General features: G+C 41.2%; 1 protein-coding gene across 3 annotated transcripts in view; it reads left to right on the top strand.

Annotated features, from left to right (window-relative positions):
• LOC109042243 (glutamate receptor ionotropic, kainate 2) overlaps positions 1-19395 on the top strand; it is a 131118-nt gene that overhangs the window by 50034 nt on the left and 61689 nt on the right. The window lies entirely within an intron of this gene.

Below are 19395 nucleotides of genomic sequence, written 5' to 3' on the forward strand. Positions count from 1 at the left end.
ATCCAGCCGTGATACCAAAAAACGACATTGGTGGTCGAATAGTTGTATCATCGCCTACCGACTCACGACCCAAAGGATGATCTAGAGAAGCGACGACAATGATGGGTGTTGCATCGCTGGTAACCTCAGACAAATCCTTGATTCTCTAAAAGATGATATACCATTTCTCTTTAACCTGGTAGACAGCAATCCACAACTTGCAACTCGCGACAATACACAACACACTTTGAACAATTATACATGCTTGAAAATCGTCCCATTGCTTTTTACTTTGCAGCAATGATACAGAAATGTACCGGTAAATTACTTCATTGGGCCTGAAAATAAGTAAAAATTTGCTCCTTTGACCATCACCACCATGATCAAAATCCTCAAATTTTCTTTTCGCTTTTCTTCGTGTCGTAAGCCGGTTAAAATAATGAGAAGTGCTAGCAAAAAAAGGAGAGGATTTTTTCTGGGGAGATATGAAGAAGTCCCTGCGGCGTTCATGTTAAGGATTCTCGGCTCATTTTCGGGGTGAACGTATCTCTTGAATGTCGAAAATCATGTGCGGCTGTCGATGAAAGAAGCACCCTCCAAAACCCCTCCCTTTGAGGCATTTCACACAGCCGACCGAGAAAATTAGGTTAGAGGTCCGTGCAGGAAGAACATTTTAATGAGCACCTCACTCCCAAGCCCTCAATTTTTTCGTTCATCTCACCCCTTCAACTGAGGATATAAGATAGGCTCATCTTGTCAATTCAAGATCCTGATATAATTGGCAATTTTTTTGCTTTGAACAGCATAAATGGGAGAGGTTGGTTCCTAACGTTCAACCCTTATCATTAAAGTGCCGATGGCTCTTTTTGAGGATGCTCTCGCAGCATCTGTCACAATATTAAGAACATTTTTATGAACAGTATTATGATTATAGTCACGCATGCAATCACGATGATACATGCCATGATTTCCCCCATCTTGGTTGTATCTTTGCTTTAACTTTTCAACCGATCAACCGATATAAATGCGTGCATCACTGATGAATCTTAGGTGGAAGAAATTATAGTATGTGCTACAGCGGTGGATGACATACGTCGCGTTTTCAAAGGACGGAAATTCTCCGTTAACAGTTGAACCACACTGAGCAGAAAGGAACCAAGCCACATCAGCTATTGCCGACTTTATCTGGGCAATTTATTTGTTTATACATGAAAACGGTTGTACGTATTTTTGTGGAAATGTCAGTGAATTTCCTGCACAGTACGAAGCAAATTCCTTGAAATTTTCAAAGGAGTCCACAGAAACGATTTCTTGTAAAAAATTAAATTGCCAAGTTAAATTTGGCAATTGTTGATGTGGCTTGGTTCCTTTCTGCTACATTCGGTCCATTTTTTGTGGAAACTAAGTATCTGAACTGATATACTTATATTTTGATAATCTACAAGCTTAGCCATCAAAGTGTGATTCTATGACTGTAAGTAGCAGAGTTATCCCATAGTTTTTGGTCAAAAATGGCTTAATATTACCGTTTTGCGGGGGTTTCTTATCGGAACTTTTCGGGCACGGCTTTGCAGGCCCCCTAACTTTGGGAACTGTCCCACAAGACCCGCCATCTGACCTGTGGGCCGGTTCAGCTGTAACTTTCCCAGTAACTTTCTGCCCCAGTCCACCACTGTCACTGTCATTCTCTTTATCCCTTGCTTTATCCGTCTCGTATAACCTCTGCCACCGCTTAGAAATTAATCGTCCTGACGACCCGCGAATGATGAAAGAGAAAACACTGGAACCAGCCCGGAGAGGATTCCACGCGCATCGCGATTCTCAGTATTTTCGACTTTTATAAGAACGAGTCCCAGTTGAGTCACTGATCTTTGTTAGGTTATAGGGTAGCAGTCCTGTGCCTTTTCTGAACTTGTGAGCTCTCGTGCATTGTCGTCAAATGTAATCATTGGTGCTGAAGAAAATCATCATGTTCTAATTCACGAACGAAATTAACTAAATGTTCACGTCAGTCTTACTTAAATATTTTAGACTATTACATATACTTAAATATATTTTATACCATACCGGATCACTTTTTTTTTAATTTTTTTTGGCTTTTATGTGTATGTATGAGCCGCTTTTACGGCGCGCTAGGGCGCTCTGCGACGCCTATTCTCCACAGGAATCTGTCATGGTAGAGATCCTCTGGAAGGTGGCATCTCTCCATCTCTTCATGGATGCCCTCTACCCACCGTTTGGCTGGACGCCCTCTCCGTCGCCTACCTGGTGGGACCCACTCCAACACCTTCTTCGGCAACCTGGTATCAGCCATTCTCTGCACATGCCCATACCATACCAATTGCTTGGTCATGATATCGTGCACAATCGTCCCCTCAACGCCCATTATCTCTCGGACACGTTCATTCCTGACACGTTCTCTCCTCGAGATTCCAGCCGATCTTCGCCAGAAATCCATCTCGGTCGCCTTGAGCATTTCTTGGGTCCGCTTCTTCAACTGCCACACTTCACTGCCATAGGTGATAATAGGCTTGACAACCGAGTTATAAATCCTCTTCTTGTTGTCTTTGGAAATCCTTTGGTCCCAAAGGATCCCATTAAGCATGGCGATGGCTTTCCTTCCTAGAAGATTACGGTCCCGAATGGCCTGATCCAGCTTCCCATCCGAAGTCAGGTTCACCCCCAGGTACTTGTATTGTTCGCAACTTTCTATATGTTGACCATCCTCCAGGACTATGCTTTGCTGAGCACCTCCAACTGACATCTTTTTTGTCTTACGGACACTAACCTCGAGGCCCCATTTGCGGTACTCCTCCACCAACTTCCGGGTCATATACTCCGCGTCATCGTGATCTTAACTTATGACTACCTGGTCGTCAGCAAAGCATAGCGTGAACAGTGTTTCTTGGTCATTTAGAGGGACGCCCATGCCGGCACACTTTCTTTTCCATTCCTTCAGAACGTGCTCTAGATATATCTTAAACAGCGTCGGTGACAGACAACATCCCTGCTTAAGCCCCTTGGTGACAAAAAAACCGTCTGAAAGCCTTCCTTGGCACTTAATTCTAGCAAAAGCCCCCCGATAAAACTGCTTGACTGCCCCAATAAGTCCTTTACTAAAACCAGTTTCTTCTAGGACTTCCCAGAGTTTCACAAGAGGAATACTATCATAAGCCTTTTCAATATCCAAAAACACTAAATGAAGCTCCTGGCCAACAATTCTCTTCTTTTCAGTTAACTGGGTAACACAGAACAGATGATCAGCGGTAGACCGACCAGCCCTAAAACCTGCTTGCTCCTCTGCCTCGAACGGGGTCCACTCCTCTTCGATCTTCGCTTTCAACACTTTTCCATAAATTTTACTTATCGTTCCTGTCACCGCTAACCCTCTGTAGTTCCCACAGTCATCCTTCCTTCCTTTTTTATGCGACGCTGTTATCCAGGCCTCTTTCCATTCTTTCGGGATGTCATCACCGTCAATGCACTTCTGCAGCAAATCCCTGAGATGGTTAACCAACTTGCCAGTCCCACATTTAATTAACTCGGCTGGAATGTTTCCTGGCCCAGGAGCTCTTCCATTCATCAATTCCCTGATTGCTTTGACCACCTCCTCAACTCGAATTTCCATTGAGTGATCCTCGACTATATTTTCAGCATTCCCCGTTTGAAACTCTGGTCGTCCTTCCGTCAATAATTTATTAAAATGTTCGTCAAGCTGTGAGATTGTTATCGGAGATATAATGTCCCGTTTCATGTCCCTTCTTAGGCCTTTGATCAGCTTCCAGCTCTCAGCACTCTTCCTTCCCCCCAGGTATGTGTCAATCCTTGAGCAGTTGGTCTCCCAAGACTCGTTTTTCTTCCTGGTGATTAAAAGACGAACCCTCGCCTGGGCTTTCCTATACGCGCCGCGGGTGTCTGCAGTCCTAGAAGCCAGATAGTTATGGTACTTCCTACGCTTTTCTTCAATTACCTCCTCTACCTCTTTGTCCCACCAGTAGGGTTTCTGTACATCCTTGCTCTCATTACACATACCCAGGGCTTCCTTCGCAGCTGAATGTATGCAACTTTTGATGAACTGGTACAACTCTTCCGCAGTATCGAAAGTTTCTACTCCCAGTTTCTCATCCAGCCGCTTCCTGTAGAGCGCTTTCACGCTTTCATGCTGTAAGCTATCGATGTTGTAGTGCACTTGTTCGATCTTCGTTCCTTGTGGCTGGCACTTCTGATGTTGCAAGGTATTCCTCTGCAGCCCATACTTAACCGGAAATGCAATCTCCGCCTTGAGAAAATGGTGATCACTACCACAGGAGAGCCCCCGGCAAACTCTTACTTGTTGAACCTTCATGGTACTCGTTTGCCTGGTGACCGCGTAGTCGATGATTGACTTCAGCCCCCGAGTTTGCTGAACCCACGTGTACTTATGGATATCTCGATGTTGGTAGAATCCGTTCAGTATTTTCAACTCGTTTTGTTCACACATATCAATGATGCGTGCACCGTTGTCATTCATCGCCTCTTCACCGAAAGGTCCAACAACTTTAGAACCATTCCTTCGTCCGGTTCTACCATTCAAATCTCCCATGATAATGACCTCCCTTGTCCTTCCAACCCTCAGAACCTCGTCGTTGAGTTGCTCAAAGAACTGATCCTTTAGATTGACGGGAGCATCATCATTCACACCATATACTCCTAACAGGGCCACCTTGTGACCATGCAGTGTAAGATGCATTCTGATGATCCGCTGGTCTACTGCTTCCCAAGTAGTTATAGACGGACGCAAACTTTTCCGGATAAGTATGGCGACTCCTTGCTGTGCGCGTTGATCTTTACTGACACCACTATAGAACAGATCATAACATCCTAAGTTTTCTGATCCTGTGCCTTTCTTTTTCGTTTCTGTTAACACGGCGACATCTACATTATACTTTTTTACCTCCGATACAACCTCTGTCAATTTATTAGAAATGCCCTGTACATTCCATGTCCCAAAAACCATTGTCCTTTTCCGTAGTTTGTGTCGCAAAATCCGTTTTTTTCCATTATCACCGAGGCTATCTTTATTAGGCTTTTTAACATTAAGTTTTTTCCGGGTATCGGGGAGTTAGCCCGATGCCCCAACCCCCAACCTGGAGGACCAGGGTTTGATTTTGGAGTACCGTCTCCTAGACAGGCTGCTTTCACCACAGCTATGAGCCCTGTCTGCCCCTCTGATGAGTGGTTCATACGCCATGAAGCCGGTGACCATCTCCACCCCCCTTTAAGGCAGGGGCTACCAGCTGGGGTCCGCAGGCTTGCTAAACCTGTGACAGTACAGAGTACAGTCCCCCATACGGACAATTTTTGGCTTTTATTCCTTTATTTATTAAGTTGGGAATCTAAAGCCATCCATAGACATACGCGTTTCTCTATATTTTTTTATTGTCTGGAGATGTCACGTTGATTTAAGCACATTCACGCTCTAGGCTCCTCAAATTCTCAGCCGGATTAAGGCCGAGAAGAGTCTGTTTCTGCAGATCTACTCGTCAGTTCCGTGAAAATATAACGTCACCACCGAGATTCAAAGCCGGGACCTATTGAGCTAGAGACCTGTTGACCACCAGGCCAACCTGGCCGGCTACGGTATCACTTTAATACATGAATCGAACAAATTATAACGATTTCCACAGCCACTAAAACATGACTAAAAGCAGATGCAAATAGCTGCCGCTGCCCGGATCAAAATGTCCAATAATTGAGGGCCTTGGGGACAAGGCGCATAAGCAAGGCGCAGTTTTTGAAAAATTTTAAATATTCTTGATTTCAAGTAAAACTAGACTTAATGCATATTCTGTGAAAAATTCATTCCAAACTTCCAATTTTAAGCATCAAAAAGTGAGTTTGAACTTTGTTCCTGCTTTAAGGATCCACGTAATTTCCAAATTTCAAACACGTACTTCTCGAAACAGAAAAAACTGCACTTATGTGCCTTGTCCTTCAAGCTTCTCGATTCTATTTTTAAACAATACATGCCAGGTCGAGATCATTGATCTTCTTCTTTCTCGTCAAAAAGCCGGGAGAGCGTTCCTCCTATTAAGTATATCCTCATTCTGCTGTGCTAAGGAAGGACGCCGTATGATTATTCGAGTGTTGCCAAATTTCCTTCGATGAAATTTGTATTTTTGTGGAAAGCTATGAATATTTTTCCTTGAAATTTTCAGAACCTTTCGGTGGAATTGCGAACAAAATTACCTGAAAAATTGGGAGGAATATATTCATAAGTGTACCAGGGAATTCGTGTTTTATCAAAGGAAATTGGCAACGCCTGATGGTTCATACGGCGTTCTTCCTTAGCACGGCAGTTTTATTCTGTGTTCTCGTAAGCCGCGTGACATTTGCCTCGCCTCGTAATAGAAAAGGGCCCCTGGAAGTTCCATAACTTAAAAAGATAAAACCAAGCGGAGAATATGTCATCCGGCGATTAGCGTCGGATGCCCTCAGCCCTCGCATACATCCTTCTCCCCGACATGACGTCATGACGTGCCCCCTCATTCCACCGCGGACCCGGCCTTTATTCCCAAGGCACGAATCTATTTTCGGGTGGGTTCGGCTCCGGTTCGGGAGGAGTGGAGGGGGGGGGGGCTACGACACTTGTTTTCATGACTCCGTGCGTAAACTCTACAAAAGGCGCGGCGGGAAAAGCAAATACAGTGCAGTTTCAACCCCCCCGCACACTCCCTCCTCCCAGCCCCCAGCCTAAACGCAGAACGATTCCGAACGCTGGATGTTTGAGGATATCGCAGCGTAGGCACATCGTTATTCAATTTATGATTTAAAATGGATACGTCATGTGGTCGGAATTACGTATTCTTAGAAAAAATATACAAGAAGGTGAAATGTTATTTTACCTATTCGATGTATTTTCGACTTGTTTATTCAAACACTTTTTTCGAAGGTTTTGCAGTGTAGGAGTTTTTACGATGAATCAGTTATTGCCTCTGAATCCAAAGTGCCAAAGTGAGTGCGGAACAAAGACGTTAGAGTTTCATCGATGAGCCATTTTTTGGTATAACTACCCCTGAAGTTATAGACTGATTAGAAGGTCTTGGGACCTTTGTTTTACACTGCAGTCTACATACATCAGTATGAGTGATAAAACTTCCCTAACGTGACTACCTTGATGACCTTTCGTCATTCTCCGGCCAAAGTCACAAGTACAATGCGAAGTTTCAAAATTTCCGCCGCAATTTTTTTTTTTTTTTTTTTTTTTTTTTTTTTTTTTTTTTTTAACAGAAAAACCGTTAAACGAAGCTGTCCGAAAATTTCACTGAATTTTCTTTGTGCTGCCGATAAAATTGAGTGAGATTTTCAAACAGATTCAACCAAAAGTTTCTCTGTAAAAAAATAAAATCGCGGCGGAAAGTGTGAAACGTCACGTGGCACATGTGATACTTTGGCCAAAAAGTGACGATTTGTTGGATGAATTTGTTTCCCCCTCCAAATTCAATTAGTTTTTTAATTCGGGAACTTTGTTTCATTTTTTTTATGTTTCTCAGCAACATATTTTGTGTTTGATCCTTTTTTACGTGAAAATGTAAAAATCAAATGCTTATCTACACGGAAGAGGCATGGATAGCAATCCACCCAGTGTGATTACAGAAATCGAAGGAAGCACCCTTTCCTAGAGTCCTTTTATACTGAGAGTTAAAACAACCCCCTCCTCCCTCATGGAGTCACAAAAGGGAATACAGTTTACACAAATTGTCAGTTTTTCGTAATCTTTAATCGGCTCATTCTCAAATTCCTTTCTCCGTTCCTTCTCTCATTCCACTTGTTCCTTGCCGAACCCGTAACTCCCCAGTCCATTTTAGATCATAATCTTTGCAATTGGTGATAGTGTAATCTTTATTCCCGTTTGTGACACTGTGGAAGCCTAAAATACGGGAACCAATCAGAAATGGATTCACATTGTCTTAACTCTCAGTATAAAGGGACTCTACCCTTGCCGGCAACCACGCGCTAAAAATTGAGGAGTCTGGATTGGATCTGGTCCGCGGCGCGCATTCTTTCATTTTATTGTTTATTTATTTCCTTCGCCACGCTATTTGCCTCCTCCCGCTTGGGCAATTGGCCAAAATCATGCACATGATCCCCTTCTCGACTGTATCCCCTCATAATTTGCTTCTTTCTTTCTTTTTCTTGCCTCATCTCTAACCTTCCCCGTTCGACTGAAACTTTACCCTCTTCTTATCTCTAAGCCTTTATTCATTATAATAAACCCCTTCCCTCTCCTCTCGTTTATTACCCGCTATTCCGAAGACGCTGCCAAATTTCCTTTTATTCTCAATTTATTTTGACACGTAACTTCAAAGTAATTGCACAACGTGGCAAGCTTACACCGGAATCGTATCGTATTCTGCTTTGGGTTTCTCCAAATCTTTTTTCCTGTTGGGTTTCCGTTACGTGCGACCATATATCTTACATATTATTGAGTCAGTCGAGTCCTTGGACATCCCTTGCTTTTCATCGTCACATCCCTAGTTTCAGAAGTTTCATTCAAACTTTGCTCTCTGCTCCATGTACGAAGCAAGGCTCTTAAGAGCGCTCCGCTGAGTTTCAGCAGCTCCTTTGTCTGTGCTCCTTACAATAGTACGCTCACGCCTGATACGGATCATAATGTTGAATCAGTAACACATTTCGGGCCAATAGCCACAACCGGCGGTGACTCGCGTAAATGGCAACACTGATTTTCCTCTAGTATAATCCACTATGCTACCGTGATAAAGAAAAACGCCGTGTGAACCATCAGACGTTACCAAATTTCCTTTGATGAAACACGAATTTCCTGGTAAACTTGTGGATATTTTCCTTCCAATTTTTCAGGTAATTTTGTTTATAATTTCCACAAGAGTTTCTGAAAATTTAAAGGCAAAATATTCATAGCGTTCCTCAAAAATAAACGTTTTATCGGAGGAAATTTGGCAACTCGAGAATGTTCATACGGCGTTCTTCCTTAGCACGGCAGTATAAATTCCGATTCTGGTTATGATAAATCCTTTCACCTAGATTCATTTGTTATAAATAAAACAATGTTGCTGTTCTCAATAATTGCTATTGGTCCCAATCTTGGACACATTTTTAGAATATTTCTTGAATTTTGTCAGCAAGTACCGAGAATATACAGGTCTATAGTATAATAGCTGGTCGAGCCATTTATTGTTTTTCGGGAGCTGTGCGGCGCGGATATTCAGTATTGTTTCAAATCGATGGTAAAAGTACGAAACCACGTATCTCCATCACGGTGTTTCAAGATTTCCGCTCCTACTTTATTTTTTTCGGGCTGCAGGAACACACCAACTTTACAGCTTGAAATTTATACAGAGTATTCTGCCGAAACAAAAGAAAAATCAAGGGGATTTTTTAAGGTATTACGAAGACCAATTTTTAGAAGAAAAAATGAGGAACAAAAAGAAGTTTACAACGTTGCAAACGGAGGTACGCGTACGTGGTTTCACACCTGGGACATCGAAATGTTTCACCGTGTGCGTTATTCTCCATTCTGCCGTGCAACGCAAAAACGCCGTAAACGCAGGGCCGGATTTAGGGGGTGGCGGTGGCCACATGGGCCGTGGCCCATGGCGGCAAATTTAGGAGGCGGCAAACGTTGTAATTTTTTCAAATGTAGGTATTAAGAAAAAAATCTGATTCAGAAAACAAATTACAAACGAGAAAAGGCGAAAAAATCTCTCATTTCCTGAGAGTTAAAGTATAGTAATTTCTAACTTGTTCGTCTTTCGGTTATGCAAGAGACAGAAGTTGAGAGAGAAACCAAAAACGGACTTTGGCCCAGAGCGGCGCAGCGTAGAGAGCAATGATGACGAGGACTTGAGATGGATGGAAAGGAGAAGCCCTCGGCGCGCCGCGCCGCGCCGGTCAGCATGACACATGTAAGCGCCTACTACAAGACTCCACGAATACTTCACGCATTGCGTCAAACGTAGTGCGGTCAGCAGCGCAGCGGTTGGCGTGAAACTCATGGTGCCTACAAGACTGCATGAATACTTCACGCATTGCGTCAAAAATAGTGTGGTCAGCAGCGGTCGGCGCGTGAAACGCATAGCGCCTACAAGACTGTAGGGATACTTCGCGCATTGCACCAAACACAGCGCGGTTGGCGCGGTATTCTTTCATAATTTTTTCGTTTATTTCTCATGAATGAAAGGCCTTGTCCACACATCAGGGATAGGTTTACGTAACTTAATTTTCGCGCAAAGTTCCGTGAACTTTTGCTGACAGGGTTTTCACAAAAAATGTGCCCGACGCGAGTAAACGCGTCTTATACACCCCTCCTCCTCTGGCACGTTCACTTGATGAGTTGTATCGATTATTCAAAACGAATGAGAGGGGGTGGCAAAATACAGGCGGCTCATGAGCGGCAAGTAGGTAAATTCGGCCCTGCGTAAACGACAGTTTAAATTTTTCGGAAACAATGTATTATAGCAGAAAAACTCGTGTACTTTAAGACAATGTTTTTACAGAATTCTTTTGCAAATACTATCAAGAACTTCACCTGAAAATTTGAGGTGCATGGGCAAAACAGTTTTTATTTTATGAAGTGTTAAGTTCCAAAAAAACGCGGGAAAATCTTGATGGATTTACGGCGTTCTCGCTCAGCACGGCAGCATAATTCTCAGTTTATTCTTGGAATTTCTGGATCTCGTCAAAGTCTGAAGAACTCCTTAGTGCTTCATTTGACCTTGACAGGAAGAACAACCGAGATGACGACACACAACGGGAAGCGAAAATTAATGGCCGCGTCCTGTTGACCTCTCGCTTAATATCCGGCGTAAGTTTTCGCCTTCCGATTGCACCTGGACAATTCTCGACGCAGATTTTTCACGAACCGCTAACATTTAGTGCTGGAAAGAACCTCGATACCAGCAAAATTACCAGCGGTGGATTTGTCATTAGACTGCGGAAATAGAGAAAAAAATGAATCCGTGCTTTGGATAAGCTCACGAGTCTTGGTGGCGCAATGACATTTGGACTGCGTTAAACAGAAAGGAACCAAGCCACATCAGCTATTGCCAAATTTAGCAGATAAATTTAATTTATTACGAGAGAACGTCTGTGCAGATTCCTTTGAAAATTTTAAGGTTTTTACTTTGTATTATGGAGAAAATTCACTGAAATTTGCACAAAAATCCGCACAACCGTTTTTATGTAAAAAAGTAATTGCCCGATTTTTGGCGATAGCTGATGTGGCTTGGCTCCTTTCTGTTTAACGAGGCCCATTTTTTTATGTGAAATCAAGCAATCCGGCGATGATAAATCAGTTCCAAGAGTTAAAAACAGATACAAGAAATGATGTAATGTGTATAATTTGTGTTCCATTTCACCAGTGTTAAGTTGTGTTTCACACATTTGTGTACTTCCAGCGTAGATCAGCCGGAGTTTCAAGGAAAGATCACGCTCGGAATGAAAGGGTATGCGTGAAATTATGGGCGTCTAAAACAGACATTGTGCATTACATTTTCACGAAACAGTTTGTCTGGTATGGTCGTGTGCACATGATGCCATATGAAAGGTTGCACAAGAAGATTCAGGACTGGACCACCCCTCTTTACAGAAAACGTTAAGTACGTCCTACCAAATCGTGGATTGATAATGTAAGGCAGCATAATGAAAATACGCGATTTTCCCGAGGAGCTCTGTCAGGATCGCTAACAGTGGCGGTTGGGTGTCGCAAAGCGCACGGAAACGCTATAACATCGACGTGTTATTACTTATTGATAATTGAGTGTGCAAGTCGATATCTCGCGTTGGAGTTGATTTCCAAACTTCCTATTGCGTTCAATTCCTTCTCTGTGAAAATATATGACGAGGTGCTTTAATTAATACCTGCGGGCTGATAGTTGAAAGTGGTAGATATATAAAGCTAAGGGACAAAAAAGACAAAAGAGGACATGGAGGGATCCTTGGTGAATTAAGCAAGTGATTGCAATAGACAAAGGTGGTGGGTAATAGACTAACACACGAGACGCACGGCAACTGCAACTCACGAGAGACCCTTTAGTTAGTCCATCATTACCCCTCTTAGTCTTTAAGAAACACTGAAATTAACCAATAGGATCGCTCCACCCATACGTTTTCTTTGTCCATCGCTTTGTCTATCAATTTCGACAGTCAGCTAGCTGGTCTGGTGGCCCTTGAAAGTGCTCATGCGAAATGAATGTGAAATTTACTGCATCTGCCTGAAGATAACCTCTGATCAAAAATTGATTTCTGTGGGCGCCTCATTAGAAATACCCGCTTAGTGATAACTTGCAAATGGCAGATGTCACAATTGTCACCCTGGTAGATAAAACTTTATACGTCATGCAGCGCATGAAACATGTTTGAAAAGTGAGCAGCAGCACCTTGCATTTAGTGTCAAAAGCACAATTGAATTGGTCTCTGTTATACGGGCGTAAATCCAAAAAGTTATAGGCCCTAGCGTCCTGCATGATCAACGAAAGGCAGGGCTCATGCGTTCTTGAGACTGACCTAGATTGAAAGTACGCGGATGAAAAAATTGTGCAGCTCCGTACCACGTATTCAATTCTTCCTTATTGGCAAGAGTTTCGTCCGATACTTCGCGAATATCAACCGGTGGTTCAGGATCTCCCTTTCAATAACCGTGTCATAGAAATGTTTCAGGGTGGTGATAAAATTTCTCAATTCAAGAGGGTCAAGAGCCCTGAAGACTCTCCTTCTTGGCAATCCTCCAGGTCACCATTCAGAAATAATTATTGCTCGAAAATACGTTTCCACGTGGATATCGTATATGAGTGGTCATATGAGCTCGAATACGAGCGTCGAACAGTGAAGATTCTAGTAATTCGGCAAAACTGGACTTTGCCTATTTTAACGTTTGTTGAACAATCGATATACACTGAAATAGTATACCTCGCTAATGAAGGAAAAACAGTAGCGGAGTAACAGTGCTTAATGAAGGAAAAGCAAAATCATCACCGATCAACAATGCTGATTTGGCGTTTTGTAATCGGTGGGGCATAATTAGTTTCTGACATTTGCCAGTTTTCTACTGAATTATTTGTTCCCTTTTTTCGAACAGAGACTGCTCGGAGCACAATATGTGCGTTTGAGTATACGCACACATTTGGCAAACTCTTTTAAACGCCTAATTGAGAGCTGAAAAGAGTACATAATATTGTGTTTGTGGTTTAGAATAAATCCACCCATTCTAGGCACAAGTTGGCAAGAATTCAAAGAAAAAAAATTATTTATCTTAGATTCTTTTAATGTATTTTATCACGCATAAATTCGCAGCGATTCGTGTTTTTTTTTCTAACGATTGAGTAGATTTTTATCGGTTTGATTCTCAGCAAGAGTACACCGGCAATACTTAACACCAAAAACTTTCTTTCACAGAAATATTTTAAAATAATCTTCTCTCTTTATTCGGAGTTGTTAAGTTTGACTGCTGGATAAGGCACTCACAAGGGGGTTTTCTCATGATTGGCAGATCCCCCGCCCCCTCCCATATTACGTTTCAGCCCACTACTCTAGAATCGGCGAAACGAAAAATAATAATTTCGTGTCAAATATATTGTTCAATGATCATTGAACTCACTTGCTGGAATTTATTTTACGCATTTATATTTCCTCTGTCTTCAACAAAGCCAGATACATCTCGCTGATTACCTCTTCGCTCTCTCATCGAAAACTTAAACCGGCGCTGCGCGGCGCGTACCACAGTCGGCGGAAATCTGTTGACGAAACTTTTGAATATACTCGTCGAGTTCCTGACAAGAGTGCAGGAGGCATAAATGTACGTATTTCTGCCGAACAGAACTATATGCACTAAAACATGAGCCCTGAGATTCATAAGAATACACGCATAACAGGGCTCACGTCATAATGCACTTACAAGGGGAGCTTCCCAAGTGTAACCGGAATTTCGAGTTGAAATTTCGCATGAAGATACTAGAGATGATTTTAGGGATGCCGTATTTTTTCGTTTTTTCGAATGGGGTCGGGAAAGCCCTCAAAAAAAGGGCTAAAGATGCGGAAAAAACGCGTGCGCTAGCGGCACAAGGTAAACATAGGTGATAGAGGCATTCAATCCTTATCAGTACCGCATGGCCGAACGGCAGCGCGCTCGCTTCGCATGCGTGAGGTCCTAGGATCGGATCCTGATTACAAATCGTAATTTTACTTTACTTTATGCTTGTTTATTTTTCACTTACTTTATTTTGCACCATTCGCTCCGCAAACCGACTTACGAGGTAGAACACGCAGTGACTGAAGATTTTTTACATATGCTGATAAAAACTCGAAAGTTCTCTTGGATTGAAACGACGTTATATATAATTGAAAAAACAAAACGCTCTAAAACTCACCAAATTTCGTTGCCAAGCTGAATTTCCGGAGTATCAGTCGAATCTGTATCTGTATCTGACTGATACTCCAGAAATTCAGCTTGGCAACGAAATTTGATGAGTTTTAGATCGTTTTGTTTTTTCAATTATATATAACGTTTCAATCCAAGAGAAACTTCGAGTTTTTATCAGCATATGTAAAAAATCTTCAGTCACTACGTGTTCTACCTCGTAAGTCGGTTTGCGGAGCGAATGGTGCAAAATAAAGTAAGTGAAAAATAAACAAGCATAAAGTAAAATAAAATTACGATCTGTAATCAGGATTCGAACCTAGGACCTCACGGATGCGAAGCGAGCGCGCTACCGTTCGGCCATGCGGTACAGATAAGGATTAAGTGCCTCTATTACCTATGTTTACCTTGTGCCGCTAGCGCACGCATTTTTTCCGCATCTTTAGCCCTTTTTTTGAGGGCTTTCCCGACCCCATTCGAAAAAACGAAAAAATACGGCATCCCTAAAATCATCTCTAGTATCTTCATGCGAAATTTCAACTCGAAATTCCGGTTACACTTGGGAAGCTCCCCTTGTTAGTTCCGTTCGGCAGAAATACGTCCAGATGAAGCAAATAGCGCCGTTGCTCAAACGCGGAGTAAACGTTCACTAGAAGCATAAATTTCGGTCGACAATCGTCGCGCAAAGGGCATGTTATTTTATGTTAAAGGAAAATTGTAGAATAATTATTAAAATTGATAGAAAAAGCGATGGTTGAAGAGCTCAAAGGGAAAATGGAGCAGTCCCATTGGTGGTAACAACGGACCTCGGTGGTGATTAAATACACTAACTAACTACGAGAGATACTTATTGGACCGCGTTAAGCAGGACGGAACCAAGCCACATCAGCTATTGCCATTTACTTGGGCAATTTATTTTTTTTACATGAAAATTTGTTTGCGATTTTTTTTGCTAATTGCAGTGGAATTTCTGCATAGTATGGAGCAAATTCTTTAAAATTTTCAAAAAAAATCCAAACAAATGTTCTCTCGTAAAAAATTAAATCGGTCGGTTAAAGTTGGCAATAGCTGATGTGGCATAGTTCCTTTCGCTAAACGCGGTACAATTAGTCTATCATTTTTCTCTCTTTTCCACTTTTACGGATAGGATCGCTCATATTTATCGGTGTCTTCCTTGCATATTTGGATCAGTTAATAGATGTAAAACATGAATAAATAGGCCAGAAAAGCCCAAGGTATGGTGGTATCAATATTGAATTACATTTTCAAATTTATTTATTAGATCCCTCAAGAAATGGAATAATATGTATATAAGAATACAAAATCCATCCAGGGAAGAACTCTGTATCGATTGCGATTATTTCATTCATACACTGAATTCCGTTCATCTATATTTAAAAATCATTTCAAAGGATAGTACGCAATTTTGAGGATTTCCCAAACTTTTGCTGGTTATTTTTTCTCAAGCAGTATCTCCAGAATTACACCAAAACTTAATGCTTAAGGGAAGGTTCGTAATTTTAGTCTTAAAGTTTGTAAAATTACCACTACTGCTGAGGAAAGCTAATACATGTTTTTTTAGGTAAATCTGCAAATGCTCAAAATCTACCCACTGCATATAGGGTTGTAGAGCGAGGGATGAATGAGAAAACCCCTGCTGGACTTCTTAAAAGGAAAATGAGAAGGCGATGAGGCGTTTGATTTATTCATTCCAGATTTTATCCCCCATTCATCCCTAACGTGCTGTGCCGCCTCTAGCAACGTGTTAACATCTATTTCAGCCCTCTTTAGACGCCCTGAGTTTGTTAAGCTAGCGCCCTCGGCGGCGGGTCCGTGTAGAACTTGACTCTACCTTAAAAAGAACAACGTCAGATTTCAGGGTGAATCGATTCTTAACCAACTGATTGTGAGAGGGACTGGTAATCCTCTAAAGATGTTGATTTATATAAATTTTTTTTTTTTCATTCATTGCAACGATTAGGACATATTTCGAAAGGAAATATTGTGTGCAATGATCTCGCATAGAATAATAATGTACTCATGATTGAAAAATATAAAATGAAGTATACAAAAATGTTAAGAAAAAAAATCAAAGCTACCTTAAATAAATCCTCAATTTTAAATGTGAAACTATCAAAAAACCATATTTTGCAGTCTCATTTTAAAATTCGATTTTCATTTGAAAAAACCTCAATCCCAGTTAGGCCTAAAAGTACACTTCAAAGCCTGCAAAGACAATTTTTTTGCGATTTTTATCGGAAAAACTTAAATTTTTCGAAGAATAAGAGGTTGAGCTTATTTTCTGACACAGTGCTCTACAAGAGACGATATGAATGAATTTCCTTTCGATTATTTTCCATGAATGAAAGGTTTATTGCCAAGCAAGAAGGAAAGTCGGTGATATTTCTAGTTAGAAGCGCTCGACGATTTCCCAGTAAAAATACAATTTGCGTTGTAATGTAGTTACGGTATTTCATATTTAAAACGACACATTTTCAAGCTGTATTTGGTAACGATTCATATGTTAGTAAGTTCCTGTACTCCAGTTCAAACAATTCTTCCCGCAAAGGATGAAAATTATTCTGCTTAAGAGGCTGTAAAAAAATCGCATAAAATCGATTGATCAATGACGATACACTATGCTGTGTCTTGGGTTTGAAGGTCAATTCATTCATAAATTAAGTATTTTACGCATTAAAATTCCTCGGTGAGAACGAATCATGACATAATGTGCCAGTTTTCTACCAAATACATAAAAAATGGGAGCTACAAGAGGGAGCGGAGACCGAGGCAGGAAAAAATCGTCGCTTCTCTGATGTAGTGACGTTTCTTCACTTTCGCGTGAGCTCCGGGAAGCGTGGAGTTAAAAGGACAACAGGGCTCACGCGGCAACCCAGATATGCCCTTACGTTATAGAGGAGCGACAAAATGAGGGAGCACGAGAACTAATATTACGCCTAGTTATTGATTATGTTTCGTCCGTTATCATAACTCGGTTAAGTTTTTTTTTTCTTTTTTTTTAACTTCCGGAGCAGGAAGAAGTAAACATTGTTGAATAATAGCGGGGTAATTTATTTTCCAGCTTTCATGAAAGTATCTTCTCGGCGTATAAATAAATAATAAAGGTCTCACCGCCCTCTTGCCCCGCATTTTTCAGTCAATCGCTGAACGCACGTTGTATCGCGGGCAATTTTGCCGTATAATGGTTAAAATTCCCAGTCTTTACGGGGATCCATGGGTCCATATCTTTACGATGTAAAATTCACGGATGCCAAGGTACACTTTTTTCTACTGAATAAGTTCTCATAACGTTTTTTTTTTTTTTTTTTTTTTGAATCCTAAAATTTTCTCCTAGCTTTAGACGAACAGATTTTTTAAAATTCAATGACCTGAAATTTTTTTAGAGTTTTTGAAAATAATTCGAAAACATTTCAGCGAGGGCCCTTCAGACGGATTTTGTTTTCTTGAGGAGTAATTTGAAAAAAAACCTTCTTGCCTGTAAGTTAGGGGGAAAACAGAAAAAATATTTTTGAAAATCCATTTAGTAGATCCTGAAAAAAATTTTTCTCAAGATTTTATCTAAAGTTTTGGATACACGTATGAAATGAATGACGTTATCAGAGCGACTAGTTTCATTACTCTAGGTGTCAAAAAACTCAGGAAAACTGATAAAATAATGTTTTTTTTTTTTTTTTTTTTTTTTTTTAAAAAAAAAACATAGTCTTGAATTACAGCTGAGGATAGATAAAGTTTGATAAGATGAAAAACTGAAATAACTTTTTCCTTTACCAAAAATAACTCATGACTCCTCTTAAGGATATGAAATTGCAATTTTTATTTCTTCCTTTTGAACTTACTATTCATTTAGAGTTAGGAAGGAAGGTTTGATGTAATTAATTTGACCCATGTCATTTTATTGGCTTTCATGGAATTGTATGTTTATATTTCCGTCGTCTCTCCAATATTGCCTGATTATTTTGTCGCAAGCTAAAATAAACTGCGCGGTTATCAAGCGGTCGAGGTAGATACTCCTCCTTTTCATCTCAAATAAATCTTTCCTCTGATGAGAAAAAAAGGCTTCGTGACAAGATACCCCTATCACATGAAAGTATCCCCACATCGCAAAGCTCATACAACACGCAGATACGCTTTACGCAACCTGATGCTCTAAAAAACCCAAGTAAACTCAACATCTAAGTCGAGTGCCGTGAAAAGGTTGAATGTGCTCCCACATAACTCGACAGAAAAAAAGAGAAGAGGAAAACTGAGCAATTTCTCATGCGAGAAGCCATTAAAAAGTATCCCGCATATGAATATGGTAGATTTCATGAATGGCGCGCGGCTCAAGTGTAGCTTATGACCTCCCCCCTCCTCCCTTCCGGGTAGAATTACACCACTAATCTGGACCCATTTCCGGCGTCATCTTGATCTCTTTCCGGGGAGGCTGCGGATAATTAGATTAACTCGCGTTAAAATAACAAAAGCTATTTATTTACTCCCGTGCCCTTCTTCAACACCTACGCGGCAGCCTTTTCTGGTCCTGGAGTTTTTTTCTTGTTTTTGTCCTTCTGGAGGGTTCTCGCACCGCACACTGATACGACCTATTAGAAGAAGTCGGACTAGAGTGCCTTTATAGAAAGCCTGTGTCACACTATCAAAATACTCCATCAAAATGTCAAGGTCAAGTGCTGTGATTGGTCCAAGTCATTGAATAAGCCAATCATAGCACCTGGCCTTGATATTTTGATGGCTAGCTTTGATAGTGTGACACAGGATGAAGAGTACGAGCATGTCGAAATATGGAGCTCTCAGGGCCCAAAAGGGCAGCCAACCTTCTAAAACCTAAAATTTCACTGCCAATCTTCAGATATCAATTTCAAGTCAAGATGACCGGGAATTTTCATAAATGGTCGCTATTCCGCAAAAACAAGTGAATTTATGCGAGAACTAAGTCAAATTCGTGCTTTACCAACGAGGACTCTGTATGGTTTGAATTCATAGGTTGGCTGCTTTTTTGCGCCCTAAAAGATCCATGACCTAACCTC

Source organism: Bemisia tabaci, chromosome 5 (genome assembly GCF_918797505.1).
Source record: "Bemisia tabaci chromosome 5, PGI_BMITA_v3".
NCBI classification, from domain to species: domain Eukaryota; kingdom Metazoa; phylum Arthropoda; class Insecta; order Hemiptera; family Aleyrodidae; genus Bemisia; species Bemisia tabaci.